The 20,230-nt window shown below is 37.3% G+C and overlaps 1 pseudogene; it reads right to left on the bottom strand.

Moving 5' to 3' along the window:
• Nucleotides 1-531: 531 nt before the first annotated feature.
• LOC114306597 (nuclear transcription factor Y subunit A-1-like) overlaps nt 532-20,230 on the bottom strand; it is a 53,089-nt pseudogene continuing 33,390 nt past the window's right edge.

The following is a 20,230-nucleotide window of genomic DNA, read 5'->3' on the forward strand; positions in this document are numbered from 1 at the left end:
ATGTTAAATAAAAAACTGACAAGGAAATATTTGTAATTTTGCAAATCACAATGGACAATTTGTATTTTAAGCAAATCTCAGAGTATGTATTTGTAATATTTGTAATTTACCCTAAAAGAATCCAGAATTTCTACAACATTTTTGAGGAGTTTATTAACAAGGGCAGCATTTGAATTCAGTGTTAAAACCTAAAATATAATTGTGGGATATGCCTGTTGTTTCACACAGTCAGTTCATTTGAATTCACTCTATCCGGGAGTAACCATAAAAACCACTAAATTAAAACTAAAATATCACACAAATAACCAACTCTTGAGCACTGTTAAACAGGACTGAGAATTGTGGTATGAAAGGTAAATTATTGTTTCAAACAAAAGAGGTATTTCAAATTCACAACTACTACTGCTACAGACCTTAATTTACAAACAGGTTGAGAGCTGCAACAAGAAGCAAACATAATGGCAGACGGAAAACAGTACAAGTTCTGCCATATACATCCCTTCCCTAGCTTCACCCCTATCAAACATAACACTAAAGTAACCAAAGCCAAGAATGATTTGCCTGAGAAGAGTTGAACAACAAGGATGACCTCACCAGCACGCTCCCCTCCTCTTGATCAAACCAGTCTCCCCCATCACTGTCAGTCGACTGCGAATAATGGTGCATAGACAAACCATGACCATTTATGTTGTTTCCATTTGAGGATTTGTGTGCACCGTGAATGTCTTGATACATGGGTAGTTCCTTCTCATGATGACCAGAATTTCTGTTAGAGTTCATGGGCAAGTGATCGGAGCCGGATAAGTTGGCAGAAGGATTGGTAGCATTCCTATCGAGCTTTTTTGAATCAAGAAAACGACCTCTGCAACCTATTGCCCTTCTCATAGCATATTGGTGTCACGATTCATGAAGATATGGCTGAATTAGCAAGAACAAAACCAACATTTATTAGATAAATGGAAGTTGTTGAATAGGAACATGATAAATATATCTGACTAGAATACTATAGAAGATTCTAACAGAAATTTGAGATGGTAATACAAATCACTAAAATCAAAATTAAAGGTGAAGAAGAAGGAGAAAACTCCAGAAATTTCATCTAGATTTTCTAGGAACAACCCCCTAATGTAAGGTTATACAAAGCACCAAACAAAATCACAAAAAACTTCATATAAATTCTTGAAAACCTCATATTTATGATTGTTAGGCTCTCCCAATAATATTAGGAAAATGATTCACAATTTAGGAAACCACAAATTTTTTAACAAATAGAATATTCTTATACAAGCTCCATATTCCCAGCAACAATATTTGACAGTAACACAACCCATAAATCAATTCTACATCCCACATGTTCAGCAAAACTTAAAATTGCTAAACTAAGCATAAACAAATCAGTCTAGTAGCATTCTAACTTAAAAAATAAGTAAAAACAAGACTCTAGTTAACCTAATCGTAGTTCTTGGCTATATAAAGCTCAAAAGGTGGTCCATTTGAAATTCGAGATTTGTCCGTCCACATAGTTGTTAGAATCTTACAATTACCAATTTAAATCTTAGGCAACAATTAAGCTTCGTTCTTAAATGAATCCCTAGGTTGAATCACATGTTGTCAATAATTTTAATAAATCTATGTGAATCATAAGAATCTCATAATTCACGATTCAAAGACCATTCATGTGATTTAGTAGTCTTCTAATTTTGATTACCACAAAATTACCTTTGTAGGACCTTGTTAGGAAAAATGAGTTGAACCCTGGTCAATTTTGCTATGACAATTTCATTCCACAGCGTCTGTACTATTTTGTTGTAGCTTAGTTGAGTCTATAAGGAAAATCCATAGTTGAAGATTCAAGTACAGAAATTCTGAGCCAAAGTGCAGATTGAAAAGAAAAAAGACAAATTTGATGACAAAGGTCATATCAAAACACCATTCGCATTTGAATGGAAACTCCATGCATTTGAACGCAAGGCTGATCAGTTCAAATGCACGATATTCTGGATTTGTTTTTTAAGCATTAAGTGAAGCAATGTATTCACCATTTGAACACACTGAGGTACTTATAGCGATCCCGGTTGTCCCTTTACTGTTTTGTTGTATTCCGGACTCGGTTCCGTGATGTTGGTAGTGGTACACCTTGTTGTTATCCTTTAATTCCACTTGATTGAGTTTTAGGATGTATTGGGCAGAGTTGTTACAGGTTGGTTTGGCTTTGGTTTCAATTCTTTGTTGTCCAGATTTTAGGAGGTCCGCTCGAGCGGGTCTTCTTGCGCTCGAGCGGAGATTGCACACTCCCAGTTTTTCGTGTCCCTGCAAAACTTCTGCAGGTGTGTTTTTCACGCTCGAGCGGTTTCTTTGCACTTGAGCGGTGGCGCTCGAGCGGGTACTTTGGCGCTCGAGCGGGTAGTACCTTTGGGTGTAAGTTCTGGGAGGGGGAAATCTACGCTCGAGCGGACTGGTTTTCGCGCTCGAGCGGAGTTACTTTATTCTTGTGTCTTGGCGCTCGAGCGGGCCTTTTTGCGCTCGAGCGGACCTAGTTTTTGTTCTTGACGCTCGAGCGTTGTGTTTTCCACTCGAACGGAAATGTCGTATATCAGTTGACTGTGGGGCAGTTTTAAATCACTTTTTCTCACCCTTTCTCTCTCTTACTTTTCCGAAAAGACCATTTGAGAGCCTCTCTCTCTAAAACCTTGCCTTCTCTCTAGATATTGATCTAGCTAGGGTGTTTTCCTCACCTTTGGTCTTTACAAAAAGGTTGTTGATCGTCGAGAGCTATCTTTTGATCCGAGGAACTCGTGGTTCAGAGCAACTTCGTTTTCACCATCTTCTTCTTTGGGTCTCATCTTTGAGGTAGGGGTTCCTACTCACTCTTATGGTCTTTGACCTAGATTTTTAGTTGTTTTGATAAAGTGTTGAATTTGGAAAATTTTGGAACTTAGGGTTTCAAAATGTGTTAAAAAGGGTTTTGTGATTTTGGGCTCATAATATGCATTTTGGGTTTCAAATGGTGTTATTGATGTTGGTTGTTGATATTTAGACCATTGGGTCAATATTGAGAAATGGGGTAGAAAACCCTAATTTGGTTGAATAAATTAATTGGTATAATTAATTTGGGGAAACTTGTGGACTTATGGAATTGAGTTGGAAATAATGAGATTGGCTCATTATGTTGTGAAATGATGGAGTTGGATTTATAAATCGCTCACTTTTGAAAACATTGATATTTTTATCTGTTGAAGCTTTTATTATCTGTTTAGAAATAATTGCTTGGGCTACTGGTGGAGGGTAGTTTTGATTGTTGTAGACGATGCATGATGATTAGGCAAACTAAAACTAATCAATTGGTTATGTCATAAAGTATGACGGTTGATAGAATATATTAACGTTATGTATTGATTGATTATGTATATGACCTTTGTGTATATACATTGTGTGTGTAGGAGGAGATAGGGGATGTACTCCACGGTTTAGGGGAAGATAGGGGATGGACCTCTAAACCGGATGTTGTTTGGGAGGAGATAGGGGATGGACTCCACTGATACAGCTCATATGCTTGTCAGATAATGTGTTGATATAGCTCATATGCTTGTCATTGGAAGTGTTAATATAGCTAATATGCATATCTGTTGAAACGTGGATACAGCTTGTATGCTTATCTGTTGAAATGTTGATACAAATAATATGTTCATCTATTGAAAAATGGGAAATGTTTAATATGAGTCATTGTCTCATATAAAGGATTGGCTGGGTTTTGAGCCGTTGATATGAATTGTGAAATTGATAAGAAATGAAAACTGAAATGAAATGAGACTGAGTTATGAATTGGTTTATGGAAACTGAACATTTATCAATTGCTAATGTCTTAGTTATTGCTCATACTGTGTTTAGCATATCTCTATTGGGCGTTGGCTCACCCTTTATGGGACATTATTTTCAGGTACAGGTAGTATGCCACCTCTAAGGACATAGCTTGGATGTTGATGAGAGTTGAAAACTCTTCTTTTATTTATTTTGATGTATTACATGTAAATTCAAGCCAAGGGCTTAATATGTATTGAGTTAGTACTCTTCTTTTTGTAACCAAGTGTTAACTTGGAAAGCTGTAAGCCCTTAGAGCATTTGCTTTTGTTGTTAACATGTAATACAGTTGTAGAATTACTCTGATAAATATAAATGGTTAACTTATTTTTGATCAATGCATGTCTAATGCAATGGGTTTTATCTACTATTTTGAGGGTGTTACAGTACTGTTCCAACGCAGCTTGTTTTCCTTTGGAATGCATCTCTGGAACAGAAACCTTCTTGGTTCTTGTTTCCTTGTTCCCTTGAATTTTCACCTTGTCTATATGTATATTGGTCTTTTTGACTTCTATATAGCAAATTGCATACATTGAATATTGTGCACATAGAGAGATTATTTGGGAGAACTTAGGAGAGCTTCATGTAGTCCATACTCTTTATTCTCATATTCCTAAGAGTTTCCAAAGGTCGGGGTTGATCTCTGTGGGTTTCTATATCTAGTGAGTATGGTTATTGCATTCATATAGATTTAATTTGCACAATCATTGTTGAGGATAGCACACTGTTCCCTTTGGATCAAACAATTGGAGAGCTAGAGCGTGATTGTGTGGTTGACACATCAACTAGTGAAGATTGGGAAAGTACAAGCGAGATTGGACAGTCATGTACTCAATCTTATTGCTAACAGTTTGTTTACATCTGTGGGTTTTTCCCGATGCTTGATTAATTTGAATCAAAACAACTTGGTTTAAAACAATCATGTCAGTTTAAATGGAACCAAGGTTATTTGCATTACTGTGACTTGAAACCATTGTTTTTCATACAAAAAATTCACCTCAGAACCCTAACTAATTCAAAATAAGTTATCCAAAGACCTTTTGGGTTATAATAAAACTAGCAAAGAGTGTTCCTGGTTATTTAGAAAGTGTCCTTAGAAACCAGTAAGTGAAATAAAAAAAAGAATAATTATATATGTAGTAGTTGTTAGGTAAGTTGGTCTGTAGAAGATCAAATTCCTAATAATAAGTTAGCCGAGGAGTTTCTCAGACTTTTTGGGTTATAACTTATAATAATATATTTTTTTTTTTTTGTAAAACTAGCAAAGAATGTTCCCGGTCATTTAGAAATTGTCCCTAGAAACTAGTAAATGAAATAAAAAGATTAATTGTATATGTAATATTTGTTAGGTAAGTTGTTCGGTAGAAGATCAAATTCCTAACATGGGAAAGAAAACTATTGTTGCATGTCCAAAAGGGAGAGAAACTGTGCTCATAAAAACTACGAAAGAAAAAACAATTTTTTGATGACTGTTTGGGATATGGACACATATATAGAGACACGGTGATTTTAAAAAATTGAGGGCAAGGACATAGGACACAATAAAAAATATTTTTTAATATATATTATTTACTATGTAGATTAATATTACAATCACAAAAAATCAAATTAACAAAAACTTACAGTAGTTTAAAAACAAAAAAATAAAAAAAAAATTCACCCACTAGATTTAAATAATTAATGGGTAAATTACATTTACCTCTCCTGAGATTTCTGACAAATATAAGGACCTCCTCTGTGATTTAAATAATTACAGTAACCTCTCCTACTTTACCTGACAATGTCAAGATTCCCTCTTCTGTCAAATTGTTTCAAACGGTGTTACTTTTTTCATAGTAAATTACCTTACTGCACTTCCTTTTAAAATATTAAAAAATATTTTTGGATTGGAGGACAGGTTTGAAATATACAAACAGTGTTTGGAACAGTATTTTTGGATTTATTTTTTTTAAATATTAAAAAAAATTTATTTTTTTATTTTAAATATGTAATTTTTATTTAAATATTTTTAAATATTTTATTTTATTTTGTAAATATTTTAATTTTTTTGATTTTAATATTTTACACTCAAAACACAACTTCACACTTAAATCGTAACCAAACACATAACTCAAAACTCAATTCAAAAATTATTTTCTAATCTCATAACCAAATATATAACTCCTCCACACTACTTTCAAAACTCTATACTCAAATTGTAACCAAACGCATAATAAAAAAATTAAAATATTTAAAAATATGTTTATAAAATAAAATAAAATATTTAAAATAAAAAATATATATTTAAAATAAAAAATAATTTTTTTAAATTTTTTTTAATATTTAAAATATTAAAAAAAATACAACACATAGATGTATGAAATATAATGCACATTAAAATAAATAAATAAATATTTAAAATATAAAATATTTACCCTAAAAAAATAATTTCAAAAAATTTCAAAATTTATAACCAAACAAATTTTTTCTTTTCAAAACTCATAACTCAAAATGCAACTCCACACTCAAATCATGATTCTAAAAATAATTTTAAAAAATAAAATAAATTTTTTTTGAATTTTTTTTTCTTTTAAAATAGAGTTTCTGAAAAGGTTTGGTTTTGAGTTTTGAATTGAGTTTTAAGTTTGTGTTTAGTTAAGAGTTTTGAAAATAATTTTTGAATTGAGTTTTGAGTAAAAACATGTTCAAAAAAAAGATTTTTTTTAGAAACATGTTTGGTTCTCTTTTAGAATCACAATTCTAATTAGAAATTTTCAAAAACAATTTCAAAACTCATAGTCTTAACCAAATACACAACTCAAAACTCAATTCAAAAATTATTTTCAAAACTCATAACCAAACACAAACTTAAAAAAATACAAACTTATGTTAAATATATTTTTTAAATATTAAAAAATTTTAAAATTTTTATTTTTTTATTTTAAATATATAATTTTTATTTTAAATATATAGTTTTTATTTTAAATATTTTATTTTATTTTATAAATATATTTTTAAATACTTTAATTTTTTTATTATACATTTGGTTACGATTTGAGTGTAGAGTTTTGAATTATGTGTTTGGTTACGATTTGAGTGTGAAATTGTGTTTTGAGTTTAACATATTAAAATTAAAAAAAATAAAATATTTACAAAATAAAATAAAATATTTAAATAAAAATTATATATTTAAAATAAAAAAAATAATTTTTTTAAAACATTTTTTAATATTTTAAAAAAATAAATCCAAAAATACTGTTCCAAACACTGTTTGTTTCAACCTGTCCTCCAATCCAAAAACATTTTTTAATATTTTAAAAGGAAGGGCAATAAGGTAATTTACTATCGAAAAAGTAACACCGTTTGGAACAATTTGACAGAAGGGGGGAATCTTGACATTGTCAGGTAAAATAGGGGAGGTTACTGTAATTATTTAAAACACAGGGGAGGTTCCCGTATTTGTCAGAAACCTCAAGGGAAGTAAATGTAATTTACCCATAATTAATTGATCATCCATAAAAGAGAAATATGACAAGAGTTAACTTAAAGACAAAAGCCTATTTTGGGAAGTGGGTTACAATCCACTTCCCAGATTATAACTCATTTCCTCTCTCACAAAAAACCTGCTTATAAACAGTTTTTTACTAAAAAGCTGATTATAACCATCTTTCCAAAATAACCCAAAAAAGCTATCATCCAATGAATCATTAGTTAATTACATTACAATATAAGACAAAAAAGCAATAAATATTCAATATTCAACATTCAACAAAAGCACTAAGGCCCCTTTTGATTATCTGGATTGGATATAAGAATTTTAAGAAGATATGTAATATCTAAGAATAAAGATGAGATATAATATGTTGCAGAATATGAGATGGATTATATATACTGTGGGGTCACTTATGTTTGGTTAAAATAGGATATAGGATAGGATAAGAAGAGAGTGATTATTTTTTACGTTTGGATGAAAGATGAGCTATGTCCGACGGTGGAGGATATACATTGGGGGTGGGGAGACAAAAAAACATGTGGGAACCCACCTCATATTATATCCGGTCCCACATCTATATCCGGCCTTTATATCCGGTAAACAAACCGAGCCTAAAGAAGAGGGGTAAAAAAAAAAATTAATTAATGAAGGAAAGGGACACATCAACTAGTGTGTCCTATGTCCAACACTACTACTATGGCACATGTTTTGGAGTGTCCATGCTTCATGAGTTCTAGGCTTTTTGATTTAAAAAAAAAAAAAAAAAAAAACACTAAAAATATGTTCTTGCTAAGGTGAGGTATTGCATGTTGAATTGGCAACAAAGTCTAACTCTCTTCTTATCATAAGACTAGAGTCACCTCCTTGAACAAAGAAGTCAACAATCTTAATGGATCTTTGCAAGAAGTGCAGAAAAATTAAAGAAAATTATTGGTGACTATGTCAAGTGCCTTATTCACTAGACAAGGTGATTAATCACTATAAAAAGTAGAAAATTATTACTAGTTGCAAAGTGGAGGCAGCGATGGGGATGGGTGTGGGTGTGGGTGTGGGTGTGGGAGTGGGAGTGGGAGTGGGAGTGGGAGTGGGAACAGGGGCCATGGTGGGAGACAAAGGATATATAGAAGTTTCAAAGATTGGAAGTGCCTAATGGAGTGTGTGTATATTTTGTACATTAAATATATAAATATATTCTAACAAAATTTTTTTTCCCCCTACATAGTTCTAATACATGTGTTCAATTATTGAAGATTGATGTCAATTACGAACTGATTTTGTTAAGTATAAATAAATATTATATAAATAGAAATACCAAAATATCTTTTTTGAGTAATACAAAAATAAGTTTCTTTTGTTTTCATGAGATTTGTATATTTGAGAGGTTGTATCTCGCTTGAGAGCAAGTTTATTCTTCAATGGGAGCGACTTTCTTACGGATTTCTCACTTCTTTTTTTTTTGGGATAAATTCTTACGGATTTCTCACTTGGAAGAGTGGAATCACATTTCTGAATAAGAAACGGATTTTCCTGCTACTAATGATTATTATATCCTACATTTTTGTGTTTTTATAAGATTACTATATCCTACATTTTATATTACGGTTTATACTCATATAAATCTACATGGCATTTTCCTAGTATTTTTTGACTTGTAATCAAATTTATCACACACAATTCAATTTGATTTGAGGTCTAGAAAAAAAAAAATTCCAATTCATGACTTGAATCTCAATTTGACAATAACGGTAAGAATGACAAAGGCAACTAAATAATTATAAACATCAATCAAGATACAAGTAGATTCTAAATGGTTTTCTATGTACATATTATAGAACATCCAACTGACATGTGTAACTGTCATTCTACAATATGTGAAAATGTCACTTCCACTATAATGCTACATCCTTGTAAGCAGAGGTGGCAAAGGGCGGGTCAAAACAGGTTGTGCAATAAAACAACTCAGGTCTCGTTTGCGAACAGGCTAATTTAGTAACTTTTTGGCTATTTGGCTAAAATATGAGCTAAAAAAAACTAGTATGTTTGGGATGACTTTTTGACTTTTTACGAAAAGATGTGCAAAAAGTAGAGAGAAAAGAGAATCTTTGACTTTTTGGTATGAGTTGTTGGCTTTTTGGCTAATTTTAGTAACTTTTTGACTTTTTGGCTAAAATGGAGAGTTCCCAAATGAGGCCTCAATTTAAACCCGCCCATTTAATAAACAGGTGTAAATGGTTGGGTTGAATTGCGTATGGGTTGGAAAAATCAACCCGACAAGTCCATTTATTTTATTTAACTCTTTTTCTAATGGTGGTGATGGAGGAGTGGTGGTGGAGGTGGTGATGGTGGAGGGGTGGTGGTGGAGGCAAAGTGGTGGAGAATGAGGGTGTGGTGGTTGTGGTGGTGGGAGTGGAATGGTGAAGGTGAAGGTGGAGGTGGAGGTGTAGTGGATGTAGTGTGGTAGTTTTCAATTAGCTCACCACAACTAAAAACAGTTCAGTAGAATATACAATTGCAATGCATAAAACTATTAAGTCTTGAAAGATAATGAAATTTATGTACCGTAGCTGGCTTGGAATTGGAAGAACTGAGTGAAGAAGGGAAGAGTCTAATCAGTTGTTCCCATGGTGGCAGTAGGAGCTAGAGCATCCACCAAGGCAGATAGCCTCAGAATAAAATTGAATATGGCAAATTTTAATTGGGTGGTGGTGGTGGTCGAATGGTGGAGGAGGTGGCATTGGTAGGTGGTTACCCGTTTAAACCCAATTTTAATTGGGTTCACAAGATGCAACCGATTTAAAACCGTTTATAGATTTCAACAGGTTTCAAATGGGTGTAATTGGGGGGGTTCAAGGGTTCGGGGTTGAGTTTGCCACTTCTACCTTTAAGTATGCAAAGTGTATTCAACACTTTATATCTCCTTTCACCATTCAGTCCAGTTGGAACCCATCTTTCTTACTACCCCTTTGCCAAATACACTGCGGATGTGGATTTGTGTGAAGAGTCAAGAACCTAATATTATTTCATGTATAATTTGGCGTTGGCAGAAGGTTAAGAACTTTATTTCGGTCTTATGCACTTTAACATATTATTTGATATATAATTTTGAGATGGCAAAAGGGTTCAGGTTCAGTAAAATGTGTTTAGGTGTAAATCAACCTACAGAACGTACTTTTGCATCATGTTAGATATTTAGATGGTATAAGCATTTGTTATCCAGATTTGAAATTCAGTATTCATGTTTTTCTTTCTCAAACTTTCTCATATGGTAGAACTCTAAATTCATTTCACTTGAAGATAAATGCTGAAACTTGTTCAATTTTTAAAATTTTAAGTTATATATGAGCCAAAACATACAAGAGAGGGATTAATGCTTATAACAAATCATAGCCCACATTCAAAGTAAAAAGCAATCTATGGATAGAGATAAAACTGAATACACACACTACGCGATATGTTTGGAAACTTCTAAATAAGCCACATTTTTTTCTTTTTTGAACTTTTATCTCTAGTGACCTTTTTTTAAAAATGTCAAACTTTTCTACTTTTCTGATCTGCCTTATGTAGACGAATCTAAAAAATACATTTTTTTTTTGAAAATTTTCAAAAATATATATATTAAAAAAATCAAAAAAAGCCAAAATAAGTCCACTATTTTTGGCATACTTTTGTCTTTTTTGGAATTAATTTTTTTTTTTTAAATTTTCGATTCGTCTGGTAGAGTAGAATCTAAAAGCCTAAAACTTTTTGGAATTCTATTAAAAAATTCACTAAAGACCAAAATAAGAGAAGATAAAAACAATCCCCAAACACCTAGACTAGAAACACAGACATACAGTGAAAATTGCACTAATATTTTTTTCCCATAACTTAATGCATGTCTAAATTTATTTAATACATTTCCCTTTTACTAGTCCGTCTCTACCTTATTTGGTGGTTTGTTTGTAGGGTCAGGGAATGAAGGTTTTGTGGTTAGAATAGCAAACAATATTTCATAGTTAATAATTGATGGCACTTTTATCTCATTTAAAGAATAGAAACCACAAACTGTAACTCCTACCTTCCTAGCTTTTATTACTTTCTTTTCCAGTTCCAACTTAGCTCGTATTTGCCTTCACCGCAAAATTCCATGATACTGCTTTGCATTCACATAAACAGGCTCCTCTTCCATTTCAAGGGGCAAAGGCATTCTAGTCTGATGGATACCTAGTAAATGAGGATGTACCTGGGATGATGGCAATAATTGTTAGACACACTGTTTGCTTTTTTGGCTTTCAAAGATTATTATTGTAATTGCGAGTGTACGGGGAGCAAATATTCCGGCGAGTCCGTACTCCTTTCTTCCAAGCTCCATGTCTATCCGATCGACCTGCGAACACAACGGCGGTGAGCTACCCGGCGGTGTGTGGCCGGAAAACCCCTCCGACGGTCAAGTTAGCACACACTCAGGGATAGATAGAGAGAGGAGAGGGTTGAATGTCTAAGTATATCTCACCAAATGATCATCTGTCCCAGCATGGGGGGCGCAGACACGTTTATATACCTTCTGCGCCCCAAATCTACTCCCATTAGTCTCTCGACACGTGGTGCTACTATCCCATCTATCAGCACAAATCCAGCAATCACCTCCTAACCAAGCTGTTAGGATATCTTGGCGGAGCCTGGCAGACCGGCGGAATCACCTCGGCGTCACACGGCCGTGCTACGCCACATGCCCGAATGCTCTCTAGCCGAGCTCTATACTGACCGAGCTCCGTTGCATTCCAGCAGAGCCAAGCTCAAAATAGGTCACGTGGGTAAAACTAAGGCCTTCCTGCCGAGCTAAAGGTGCGAGCCTTCCTGTTGAGCAACGCAAGTAGCACGGTTCCCACCTGTGCAAGTTCAAGTAGCTCGGTCTTGGGCTTTAGCCGAGCAGCCCTATCTCCGTGCAAGCCCAAAGCTATCCTGGCCCAAACGCGCTCGGCCTTCAACTTGCTCGGCCCTCACCATGGCCCATTTCCAGCTCATAAAATCTCCCTCTCAATTGCCCATTAATTTCGTCCGCAAAAGCATGACCAGGATTACATGATCCGACCGGGGTAGACCCTTCCTCGGTCTGTTGTTTGCAAGTTGTCAACCGCACTAATTCTAGTGCTCGGTTCCTCGGTTTGCTCGGCCGATGTCTCATCTCGCCTTCCTGTCTCTTCAACTTTGACTCCGCCATTAATTGGGACACGCGTCGCTCGTTTGTTGGCCTCGAGCAGCCAACCATCACGTCCCTTCACATTCAAAATTTTTGGCAGTCTCTCACTTCCATTTATACGTCTCACTTTTCATTCTTACTAACTCTCTTTCATTCTTGCCGATCCAGAGCTCCAGTGCCCTCAGTAGCTCTCACTCTTGCCCTTCTGGGTTTGTGCCTGAAGGACCTGCATTCGCCTCTACTGGTAAGCTCTTCGAATCCTTTTATGGCTGTTTCATTTGATATTTCTTGTTTTAGGGCACTAAAACCATAGATTTTAGGGTATAGCTCCCCAAAACTCTCCCCTGCCCCTTATTCTCCTTGCTGTTCTTCAGCTTCACTGATGAACACCTGAAGATCTGGGGCGGACCGGGCTCCAGGTCTTCTTTTGATCCCAAAAAACGTTAAAACCGAGCAAATTACAAGTTTACCAAAACCTTAGTAGAAACTGAGGTAGGCAGAGGACTTGACCGCTCGACCAGGCTGACATCTGGTCCGCTTGAGCGACCGAGCTCCTTGGTTTGCCTTTGCGATCGAGGTGGTTTGGTACTCTTCCTGACCGAGCTAAAGTCAAGCTCATTTTGCGCGAGTGCGCTTCCACTTATAATTACCCTCATTTTCCTGCAAAGTCCAAGGGGACCACTGACCAATACCGAGGCTCTCAAAGACCGAGCAACCATCAAACACCAGTCTGCGCCAAACCACCTCAGCCGAGCTAAACCAGTCAGCTACACATGGGGCGCTACCACTTCCTTGTCGACACTCCAATTGCCTTGGCCGCGTTCCGGGAAGAGTACGGTATCCCGGACGACGTTCATTTAGAGCTCGGCATTGAGGACGCAACCTCATAGGGCAGATTAGACCAGTGTACTTTCACCGTGTTGTCCATTATAAAATAGGGCCTCCGCTTCCCGATTAACCCGCTGATCTGCGAATTCTTGCGGCGCACTGGGCTAGCTCCAACCCAGGTCTCAACCAACACTTACAGAATAATCAACGGGATCCATGAACTGAACAACCGGCTAGGAACCAACCTAGGACTAGCCGAGATACTGCGGCAGTATACCCTCGAGCATACAGGCGATGGCCTTGCCTACTATTTAAAAATCAGACCGGGCAAGGAGAAAATAGTGACCGGCACCCCAGATAAGGACTTGCACGACGATGACTTTTTCTGGGTTTCTGGTAACTATGAAACAGCCGACGTACCGGCCTGCTTTATCAGCAAGAATTTCGGCGAGACATGTAAGCCGTGCTAACTGCTCGGTCAATTTATCTTTCTTTACTATTCTGTACTTGACATTTTTTCTTCTTTCCTTTACAGCAATCGAAGCCTTGCAAGCCCACTATCATTATCCCAACGAAGCAGCTATCAGAACCGTGCTCCGCTACCACAACCGGGATTGCCACGAGCTCCTCGGTTACAAACTGACATACAGATATTCAGCTCCACGCCGGAGTAAAGTCATAGACTTTCTTCGCGCTCCATCTCCACCTCCCAATCCCACATTACCGGACGTGCCATTTATCCGGTTGACCAAGGCAGAAGAGATGACCAAAAGAAGCCGCATCAAGAACCTCATCACTGCCACCTCCATCGAGATATCGAGCATCCCAACCCGCTCTCCTACTGCCGGGTAATCCAGCGAGACCGTGGTTGCACTGGCGTCTCCCGTCGCCAGGCAAGCCAGCAAAGACAACCGCCGGGCTGGCAAAAGGCCACGTTCAGACCCTTCCGCCGAGCTAGTTGCGGAGCTCAACACCGAGCAACCTGCCGTAACAACGGACCCAACTCCGCCGTGGAGGCCCCAACTCAAGCACCGGGGTAAAGAGATCCCAGCGACAGCTTCTGTCAAAGGCGACAAGGAGCATCTGCTCGCCTTTGACCTCTCATGTGACGACCCAAACCCGCCCCTATGGGTTTAACACCGTAACCGGCCAGCAATCCGAGATTACCGAAGGCCTGCTTAACAGTAATATAGTAATACAGTAATACAGAGTACAGGGGCTGGCGGAAGCCAATACAGTAAATAAACAATGTCCAATGAGCTGTGATAATCTGTATGCAAAAAGACTTTTCATTCAAATATATATACAGTCAGACAAAACAGTATGTACATATATACGATCGTTCAGTCAGGGACCTAATCCCTATTAAACAGTACAGTACAGTGAACAAAACAGTTACAGAGACAGGAGGGGGAACTAAACATCCCTAAGCCATAACTTGACAGGCTCGGAACCCCGCATTAAGGCACATAGGTTGGCTCGACAAAACTGGAGTTTACCCCGATGCTTCTAGCTGCGGTCTGGTGCCTGTACACCTACATATATATACGAGCAGTGGGCTAAAGCCCAGTGATTAACACAATGCGTAAAGGGGTTAAGAATGAATGTCCTTACAGTAATGAAAACAGTTCATTAAATCAGTATTTCAGTCGTTCAGTCAGTACGGTCATATGTGGTACATCCATTAGCATAACAGTACAGTGAACAGTAGGTCTTAAAAGACCGAGCAGTAAATGATGGCCATCAATCAGTAAATAGTAGTGGTTCCAACAAGGGAACCGACAGAGATCTCTGTAACGGTAACAGTAAACAGTAGGTGCTAAGGATGCCATAATACAATTCAGAATATAGGACATACATTCATTCAATTAACAGTATCAGTTCAGAAAGCAGTACGGTTCAATTGTTCAGAAGATAATCATTTTGAACATATCTTTACACAGTTGTTACTGACAGAGTTCTGGGCTACAGTAAAGCTAGAGCGCGTCCCCCGTCACCAACCCTACACAGTTACAGATTGAACACACACTAAGCTACACAGTTGGGAAAGATAATAGCTTAACCCCTAATTTGCCTCGGTGAGGTTCTACATCTATATCCTCAATAAGATGGCTTAAACTAGGCCTAAGAATGCCTAGAATGAGATGAGGATGTAAAGATGCACTTTAAAAGCATTTTCAGACTTTTCAGAAAACAGGGGTCACGCTCGAGCGTAGGTTAATCTGCTCGAGCGGACATGCAGACGAAGGTTTCCGCTCGAGCGTATCATTACCCGCTCGAGCGTTCTGCAAAACAGTCAAAAGTGCTGGATAGGCGAAAATCACGCTCGATTGGGCGCTCGACACCCGCTCGAGCATGAGACACAATGTCCCGCTCGAGCGTTAATTATTCCGCTCGAGCGGAATTCAAAACAGAACAAAATGCTGGGAGCACGATTTCCACGCTCGAGCGCTAGTCACCCCGCTCGAGCATGTGTCCAAATTCTGGAAATTCCAGATTTGAACCTCAAGCTCAAAACCAAGTTTTAAACCATAAATTTCGATCCTCTTGGGCCAATTTTCCAGAAAACACATCAAAACTCATACTTTAACATGATTCAAAGCTCAATTTGTAAAATCAAAGCCCAAGGGTGTTTCAAATAAATCCAATTCAAACCAATTTCCATGAATATGAAGAACGTGCAAACATGCATGAATTTAAACACTTCAAAGCTTCAAATGCTAGCTCAATTGAGCCAATTCTTTCTAAAAACATGATGAAATCATGGACTACTCTTAAAACATGGACGTGCATGTGAGGAATGTGAACTACAACCTCAAAACTTCAATATATATACATGCATGCAACAATTAAGCTTTAACACAACAATTTGAGCCATAAGTTGGCTCTAGTCTCCAACCTAGGTCTAAACCATGCAAGAAGATGAATTTCTACCTTAAGTCTCCAATTCAAGGAAGGGAAGCTCAAATATTCAATTTTTTCTTCAATTTCCAAGCAATTCACAAGCAAAAGTGAGATGAAATCAACTCTTCTAGTCTCTCTCTCTCTATGGTCGGCAATAACAAAGAGAATGGCTGATGAATTGTGTGCCTAAGTATATAATAAGGCTCAAATATGTGTAAGAAAGTGGCCACTAAGGGGGTAGTTAGGTAAATAAGCTTAACTTTCTTGATTACTCAATTTAATCTAATTAAATCATACCAAATCACATTTTAACTAAATATGCCATAAAAATGCATTAATTCTAAGGATCACAAATCATCAATCAATTTCAGATTCGGCTGCCGATAAGGCCTTCAATTAACAGTTTAAACATAAAAACTGAACAAATAATTAAACAGTCAACAGATAGACATACAATTAAACAGATATACTTAGTCAATTCAATTCCATATTTCAGTCAGTCAGTTCAGTATTTCAATCAGTTGAATTACCAATCATAATCAGTCTCAGTTTAGCAGTAATCAGTAGTTAATCGGTAAACAGTGGTGAGGGTTATTACAGTCTCCCCTCCTTATAAAGAGTTTAGTCCTCTAAACTCGAGTTACCTTCATTTTGGAAGAAAACAGGATTTAGTGGAAATAGTCCAAGATATCTTTTGGCCATGTCATCTTCCTTTTCCCAAGTGGCATACACGCTACCATGGTTTTGCCAGTCAACATTCACTAACGGGATCTCTTTGTTTCTCAATTTCTTGATCCGTCTGTTCACAATCTGTATGGGCCGTTCCTCGTAAGTGTAGTCATCACTCAGCACTACACGAGTAGGCTCTATCACATGGAAAGGATCCCAGAGGTAGTCCCTCAACATAGAAATGTGGAAGACGTTATGCATATGCTCCATTTCGGGAGGAAGCGCAACTTGATACGCCACCGGATTGATTTTCTCAATAATCTTGTACGGTCCGACATATCTTAGCGCTAACTTGCCTTTGACTCCGAAACGAGTCTGGCCTTTCATTGGTGTCACTTTCACAAAAACGTGATCACCCACTTCATATTCTCTGTCCCGCCTTCGGACATCTGCATAACTTTTCTGTCTTTCAGTCTCTGTTGTATCAGTTTTACTTTCTCAGTCGTTTCATATACAATCTCGGGTCCAAGCAAAGGCCCATCTCCAACTTCTGCCCAGCAAATCGGAGATCTACATTTTCTGCCATACAGTGCCTCGAAAGGCGCCATACCAATACTTGAATGATAGCTGTTGTTGTAGGCAAATTCAGCTAACGGCAAATGACTTTCCCAGTTTCCTTGAAAATCAAGGACACACATTCTCAATAAATCCTCCAGAGTCTAGATGGTCCTTTCTGATTGACCATCTGTTTGAGGATGATAGGCACTACTCAGTCTCAATTCAGTACCCAATGCAGTCTGTAAGCTTTGCCAAAATCTCGATGTAAACTTCGAATCCCTGTCAGAAACAATGGACACAGGCACTCCATGCAGTCTAACAATTTCACCAATATAGAGTATAGCCAATTTGTCCGCATTATAAATTGTCTTAACAGGTAAGAAGTGAGCAGATTTAGTCAGTCTATCAACAATAACCCAGATTGAGTCCATACCTTTACTGGAGCGAGGCAATCCCACAATAAAATCCATGGTGATATGTTCCCTCTTCCACTCCGGTATTGGTAAGGGCTGCAATAAGCCTGCGGGTCGTTGATGTTCGGCTTTGACTTGTTGGCAATGAAGACATTTTGATACAAAATCAGCAATTTCTTTCTTCATTCCCGGCCATCAGAAATTTAGTTTCAAATCTTGATACATTTTCGTATTCCCTGGATGGATAGACAATTTTGAATTGTGGCCCTCTTGCAGAACTCTTCTTTTCAGTTCAGTATCATTCGGTACACACAGTCTTTCTTGAAATTTCAGTACATTACTTTCAAATTTGAAACCCAGTCTTGGTTTGGATTCCCTTTCTTCGATGTTCTTTTTCAAGAAGTCATCCTGTTGCTGTTTCTCTTTAATTTCCTCAATCAATGCCGGTTGAGCAGAAATAGCAGCTATTGTCCCACCTTGTTCTCGCAAAACAACTTCAATTTCAGACTTTTCAAGGTCACAAAGCAACTCTTTCTGTCCGGTGAGCAAACAGGCTAAATTCCCAATTGATTTCCGACTCAATGCGTCGGCAACGGTGTTGGCTTTTCCCGGATGGTACAAAATCTGTAGGTCATAGTCTTTAATCAGTTCTAACCATCTCCGCTATCTCATGTTCAGTTCTTTCTGTGTGAAGAAATATTTTAAACTCTTGTGGTTGGTATATACTTCACATGTTGCCCCATAAAGGTAGTGACGCCAGATTTTCAGTGCAAATACTACTGCAACAAGTTCCAGATCATGGGTCGGGTAGTTCTTTTCATGCGGTCTCAGTTGTCGGGAAGCATAGGCAATTACTCTCTCATTCTACATTAAAACACACCCCAAAGCCTTATGAGAAGCATCACTAAATATGGTAAAACCATCCTTACTTGAAGGTAAGGTAAGGACTGGTGCAGTCACGAGTCGAGCCTTCAACTCTTGGAAAGCTGATTCCCTTTGGTCAGTCCAGTCAAATGACATCCCCTTCTGTGTCAGTTGAGTTAATGGTAAGGCAATTTTGGAGAAATCTCTGACAAATCTTCTGTAATACCCGGCTAGTTCCAAAAAGCTTCGAACTTCTGTCACATTTGTTGGTCTAGGCCAGTTCACTACAGCTTCAATTTTCTGCGGATCAACAGAAATTCCATCTTTGCTAACAACATGCCCCCAAAACATAATATGATCAAGCCAAAATTCACATTTAGACAGTTTAGCATAAAGTTTCTGTTCTCTTAGGGTCTGTAGGGCAAGTCTCAGATGTTGTTCATGTCCTTCTCTAGTCTTAGAATAAAGCAGGATGTCATCAATGAATACAACAATAAAGTCATCGAGGAATGGTTTAAAGATTCTATTTATGAGGTCCATAAATGCAGCAGGTGCATTGGTAACTCCAAAAGGCATAACTAAAAATTCATAATGTCCATACCTCGTTCGAAAAGTAGTTTTGTCTATGTCTTCTGGTTTAACTTTCAACTGATGGTACCCTGATCTGAGATCAATCTTAGAGAACACTTGAGCACCCTTTAACTGATCAAATAAGTCATCAATACGCGGTAAGGGATACTTATTTTTCACAGTTACCTTATTCAGTTCACGGTAGTCAATACATAGTCTCAGTGAGCCATCTTTCTTTTTCACAAATAAAACAGGTGCGCCCCATGGTGAAGTACTAGGCCTGATGAACTTCTTATTTAACAGTTCTTGCAGTTGCACTTTCAATTCTTTCAGTTCAGTCGGAGCCATTCGGTAAGGAGCTTTAGATACTGGTTGGGTACCCGGGATCACATCAACGGTGAATTCAATCTCCCTGTCAATCAAATCCCCTGGCAACTTTTCTGGAAAAACATTTGGGAATTCTCTGACTATGGGAATACTGTTCACATTAACACTATCAGCAGTAGATACAGTCAATACAGAACACAGATATCCGCTACACCCCTTTCTAAGAAATTTAACAGCTTTTACTGATGAAATCAAATACGGAGGAGGTACCACTCTAACCCCATTAAACACAAATTCGGGTAAACCCGGTGGACGGAAAACTACTTGTTTCGTTACACAGTCTATGGTAGCATGGTATTTTGTTAAACAGTCCATTCCCAATATTACATCAAAATGATCAATGTTCAGGGGTATTAAGTCAATAAACAAATGTGCATCTCCAACAATAATTTCACAAGCAGGATACATATATGCACAGGTCATAGATCCCCCAACAGGTGAAGATACGGCTAACAGGTAATTCATGGGTTCTAAGGGTCTATTCAATTTTCGCGAAAAAGCTTGCGATACATACGAATGAGTAGACCC

This window comes from Camellia sinensis, chromosome 2, assembly GCF_055761805.1.
Source record: "Camellia sinensis isolate YWXY chromosome 2, ASM5576180v1, whole genome shotgun sequence".
Taxonomy (NCBI): Eukaryota; Viridiplantae; Streptophyta; class Magnoliopsida; order Ericales; family Theaceae; genus Camellia; species Camellia sinensis.